Source organism: Vombatus ursinus, unplaced genomic scaffold, assembly GCF_900497805.2.
Source record: "Vombatus ursinus unplaced genomic scaffold, bare-nosed wombat genome assembly UNPS02014973.1, whole genome shotgun sequence".
NCBI classification, from domain to species: domain Eukaryota; kingdom Metazoa; phylum Chordata; class Mammalia; order Diprotodontia; family Vombatidae; genus Vombatus; species Vombatus ursinus.
The window spans coordinates 17987293-17993292 of NW_020954751.1; positions in this window are offsets into that span (position 1 = coordinate 17987293).

A 6000-nucleotide genomic window follows, 5' to 3' on the forward strand; every position below is an offset into this window, starting at 1 on the left:
AAGAATTACTAAGGTAATGCAATGCTATGATTCATCCATCACTCCCTCCGCTTTCAAAATTTTGTTAGATAAATTGACTTAACACTTTGAGGCCAAAGGAGGACATGCCACCTGAAGAGTAAATTTCCATATGGGATCTCTAAGGGACAGAATTGGATCTAGAAAGAATTGCAAACTAGGTTGTTAGAGGCCTAGTCTGAGGTTGAAGGCATGGCCCTTGAGGAAAGGGGCTCAGTCCCAGATATCAGGTAAGGCAACTAATAGCTGAATTGGAGAGCACACCTTCTCAATTACTTTTTTTCAGGTGCCTTCATTACTCTGGATTCTGTGCCACTTGCTTCTACAAACACTGACAGATGGAGCCATTGGCACACAGGAACAGACTCCCCTTGTCCCACTACAATCAATAAATAAACATTTATTAAACAGCTACTGTGTGCCAGGCATTGAGCACAAGAGAAAAAAAAACAACAATTTCTGTCCTCAAAGAGCTTACAACCTATGGGGGAGACAACATGCAAACAAATAGATACAAAACAGACTATATATAGGATGAATAGGAAATAATTAACAGAGGGAAGACAATGGAATCAAGAAGAGCTGCAGAAGGCTTTCTGTAGAAGATTGTGATTTAAAGGAAGCCAGAGAGGACAGTAGTTGGAACAGATGAGGGAGAGTGTTCTAGACATAGGGAATAGCCAGAGAGAAAGCCTAGAGCTGATAGAGAGCTGGAGAGATGGAGTGTCTTGTTCATGAACAGCCAGGAGGCCAGTGTTGCACCATTGAAGACTGTATATCAGGAAGTAAGGTGTAAAAAAAAATCTGGGAAAATAGGAGGACACTAGGTTATGAAAGGCTTTGAATGCTAAATAGAACATTTTGTATTTGCTCTTGGAGGCAATAGTAAGCTACTAGAGGTTATTGAGCATGGCGTATGATGTGATTGGACCTATTGCAATAATCAAGGTGTGAGATGATGAGGGCCTACTAGAGTGGTGGCAGTGTCAGAGGAAAGAAAGGGGCATATTTGAGAAATGTGCTAAAAGTAAAATTAATAGGCCATGGCAATAGCTTGGATATGGGGAGGGGGTGAGAGAAAATGAGGAATCCAGGCTGACTCCTAGGTTGTGAGCCTGAGAAACTAGGAGGATGGCATTGTCCTCCACAGTTATAAAGAAGATAGGAGGTGGGGAGGGTTTAAGGGGATAGGATAATGCCTTCTGTTTTGGACATATTGAATTTAAGATATCTACTGGACATTCAGTTTGAGGCATCTAAAAGATAGTTGGAGATGCAAGACTGGAGGTCAACAGAGAAATTGGGGCAGGAAAAGGACCTTTGAGAATCAGTATAGAGATGGTAATTAAATCCATAGGAGCTGATGACATCACCAAGTGAAGTAGTATAGAGGGAGAAGGCACACAAACATGAGGCATACTCTCTGAACAATAATAATAATTATAATGATAGAAAGCCTTAAATTTTGTGATATGTTAGCCAGTGAATCACAGGATTCTTATTGGCAGGGACTTTAGTAGCCTTCTAGTCCAACCCCTTGTAGAACACAAATCTCTAAAGCAATGAAGACAAATGATCATTCAATCTCTTCTTGAAGAACTCCAATGAGGGAAAATTCTCTACTTCTCAAGGCAGTCCATTGACTTTTGAATAATTCTGTTTAGGATTTTTTTTTAAACCAAACCAAAATTGGTTTCTTCACATCTTTTACACATTGCTCCAGGTTCTGCTCTCTGGAGACTGATTGAACACTTCTAAATCTTCCCGATGGCACTCTTCAAATATGTTGAATATTTGAAGATGGTTATACCAAGTCTAGCCGCCTGTGAATGTCACCTCCATTCCCTGTCTCCAGATTCAGCCTATTCTTCTGTAGGCTAAACATTTCTAGTCTTCTCAACTGATTCTCATATGTCATGGTCTCAAGACTCTTCATCTTTTTGATGACACTCCTCCAGATGCTTTCTAGCTTAACAATGTCTTTCCTAAAATATGGTACTCAGAACTGAACACAAAACTCTACTTGTGATTTGACTAGGTGTATACATTGAAACTATGACCTCCTTAATGCCTGGAAACTATACCTCTCTTAATACAACTTAAGATTACATTAAGTTATTTTGGTTTCCATCAATTAATCAACCTACTACTGGTGTCTCATTGAACTTAAAATTCACTGAAACCTTTTTTAGACAAATTTTGATCTAATCATGCGTCCTCCAGTTTGTATTTGTGGAGCTAATATTTCTAACCCAAGTATAAAACTTTAAATCTATCTCTTTTAAATTTTATCTTATTCAATTCAGCACCCAAAGAAGTAGGGCATTGTGGGTATGGATTTGTCCTTGGTACCAGGAAGACTTGGGTTCAAGTCATCCTTCTGACACACACTAGTTGTATGATCCTGAGCAAGTTAGGTAACCTCAATGCCCTGGGTAACTCTCTAGAGTATAAGTGAAGAGAAGATGCCCATCTGCAAAGGGAGTTTCCTCACCAAAAGATTTCTCTTTACCAGTGATATTATAGGTCCAGTCCCTATTCCTATCAACTCATCACAAATGCTTTAGCCCCTCATGGTCTTCTTGGAATACGATGTAATCCAGTGTGTTAACTATTTCTACTAGCTTTTTGTCATCTCTCAGTTTCATAATGATGTATCTATGACTTTGTCCATTATTGTAAAAATGTTAAATACCAATAGCCCACTCAAATATAGGTGCCTAAGGTCCTTCAATAGACATTTTCTTGCAAGGCAATGTGCAACAACTATTAAGTTAGTCTTTTGTTCAACAAGCTCTAAAGTCACCTAATTATACTATTGTATAGCTCCCATCTAACTGAAAAGTTAGTATAATATACTTTATCAAATATTCTTGCAAAACTCTAAGTGAACTATATCTATAACATTCCTCAGATATACCATTTTAATAACTGTATAAAAAGGCAATAAATTTAGGCTGACATGCCCTGGTCTTTATGAAACCATGCTGGTTCTTTGTGATTACTGCTTCTATTTCCAGGTGTTCCCTATCAATTACTTTGATAATACAACATAGCTTTTTTTTTTCCAGGAATTGAAGTCAAGTTCATAGGCTTAGAATTTTCATGTTTCATGCTCTTCCCCTTTTTAAACATCAGGATATTTGTTCTCTAGTCTTGTAGTACTTTCCAGTTCTCCATTATTTTTCAATATCATTGACCATGGTTCAGCAATCACACTTGCCAGTTTTTTTTTCTTTATGAAAATACAGTGTTTATACAGATCTTGACTTGTTGACTAGACTTGTTTAAGAAACAGAATGGAATGTGGCCTGGTATATTAAAGTCAATCCTTAAAATGGTATGCCTAATCCTGTATATGCATAGAAGGATAAGACTTAGAGCAAGAAGGGACCTTAGAGATGATCTAGCCTGAAGCCCTTATCTTACAGAGAAGGAATCTGAATTCCAGAAAAGAGAAGAGGATTTATGAAAGTAGTAAGTAGCACAATCAGGATTAGCATTCAGACTTCTTTGTGTCTTCATGTCTTTATGAAGACATCCTCTTTGTGCTTCATTTGCATTCTTCAACTATTGCTTGGCTATGTCTGTTCCTATTTATAAGGCCTCCAAGTCCTTATAACTACTTTTTTAACTACTGAAATAATGGTTTGAGAACTGAGTAGAATTCTGGGGTTAGTAGTTCAAAGGAATGAGCCTTCTTTCACAGCCATGAGATATTTGGAGCACTGCAATCTTAGATCCAGAAGTAGAACTTGACTCATACCCAAAGGTTTTGAAATAAGATATTCAAAGGCTATGAAAGAGTAGAGTTGGAAGAAGATGCTGGAATTGAAGGAAGTAACAGCTATGATGGTAGAAACAGAATCCTCAGTTGAAGCTGGAGAGAGAAGCATTAGCAGAAGGGTAATGGGGAATCAAGGAGGAAGAGAGAAAAATTGAGATATGTGGGGGGTGGGTGCAGAGGGAAAGAATAGTGATAGGCACTCAGGTATGTGCAGATGTCTTAAAATACAGAACACAGATTGAAACTATTGGTTGTAATCACCACTTCAAGGACTGAAGAAAGTTCCAGAAAGTAGAGTTCTTCCTTAAATTCCCCTCCCCATTTGTCTGATAACAGGTGCTGTTATTCTTTTTCTTGTTTTTTTTTCCTTATCTAAGTTGTTTCCTACATCCACAGTTAGCTTCATATAAAAAAAAAAATTATGGCCAGTCAAGAAAACTTACACTCCATGTTTTTATACTTAGTCTATGTCAAAAAAAAAGGAAGATGGAGGAAGCCAAGGGACAGCTGGAAATACACAAAATTTAAATTAGGGCAGAGAACTAAATCTTTGTCCAAGGCTTAGGAAAGCTCTTAGCTATTATGATTTTATTAATAGCTTTCATCTGATATAAATTCTCTAACATAATAGACAAAGGGACCTCATGGACTTGAGGGCCATTATATTGTCTCCAAGCTAGAAATGAACCAGTTGGTGTAACAACAACTGTAGATTTTAGAAAGATATTTATAGAAAATGGAAGCAAAGGAGGTAAACGAGATTGAATATAGAAGTGATGTAATTCTATAAGAATCTTTTCAGAAGTGCTAAAGCTCTTTTCCCAGCTAGGTGGCACAGTGGATAGAGCATAGTCTTGTGGTCAGGAAGATTTGAGTTCAAATCTGGTCTCAGACACTTACTAACTGTGTGAAACTGAGCAAATCACTTAGCCTTGTTTGCCTCAGTTGCTTCATCTATAAAATGATCTGGAAAAGAAAATAGCAAACTACTCCAGGATTTTAGCCAAGAAAGCCAATGAGGTCACAAAGAGTCAGACATGACTGAAACAACAACTGCAAAAAACCTCTAAATAAGCAGACTGTCAAAGAAAACTAAGAACAGGCAGATGATGTTTAGGCTAGATTGGGAGAAAGAAGGTCCAATAAGGGAGATGGGTGGTACTACTTTGGGTGGATGGGATGGTGATAACTGACAGTCAGGGGAATGATCAGTTAAGAAATTTGAAATCTACTATATACAATTAGAGGAGAAAGCAGGGTAGAGTATTGGAAATAAATTTTTCACTGGGCACCTGATGATCTAGGTTCTGGTCCTGACTCTTACTATGTGACCATGGACACTTTGAAACCTCCCTAAGCCTCAGTTGCTTCATTTATAAAATGAGAGCATTGGACTAAATGCTTTCAAGATGCTCTTTAAGCCAGAAAATCAATGATTCTAGAAGCTGAACCTCTTGAAGCATGAAGACTTTCATGATTGGGGAGAGATTTCCCAAAGCTTGGACATGATTTTGGCAAATGGTCAAATTTGAGAGCTGTCCTAGGCAACTTGCCATTCTGAATAATCTTGATTTTACAGTTGTAGTATCAGGAAGTATTAAAGACCAAAATGTATGAGTGCTGTCAGACCAGATGAAAAAATAATTATCTTCACAAAAGAATTAAAAAATTTTCAATACAATTGTAATCTAAATTATGTAATTAACTGTCATTTAATTATAGTTTAATTTTTTCATAAAGCAGTTCTTTGAGAGGCAGCTTGGTATTTTGGATAGAGCTCTATGCTTGGAGATAGAAGAAGCCTGGGTTTGTATTATGCTGACCTGCACCCCATCTACTGCATCCAGGGCAATCTTTAGTCATCCTGATCTACATCTTGCCACTGGTTCCAGATGGCTTGGGAGGAGAAAATGAGGCTGGTAATTTTATGCAGCCCTCCCTTGCTTAAATCCAGTTCACTTGCAGGTCATGGCATCACTTCCCTGATGTCATGGTCCTCTTTGAGAACAAAGGACAAATAAAAACCTCTGTAAGTAGCAGTAGGAACTTCCCCACTGGGGACCCAACTGGAACTGGCCGGTTAGGCAATGGGTCTTCCTTCATTCCTCCCTCCCTCCCTCCTTCCCTCCCTACTTCACTCACTCCCTCCTTTCTTTCTTTCTTTCTTTCTTTCTTTCTTTCTTTCTTTCTTTCTT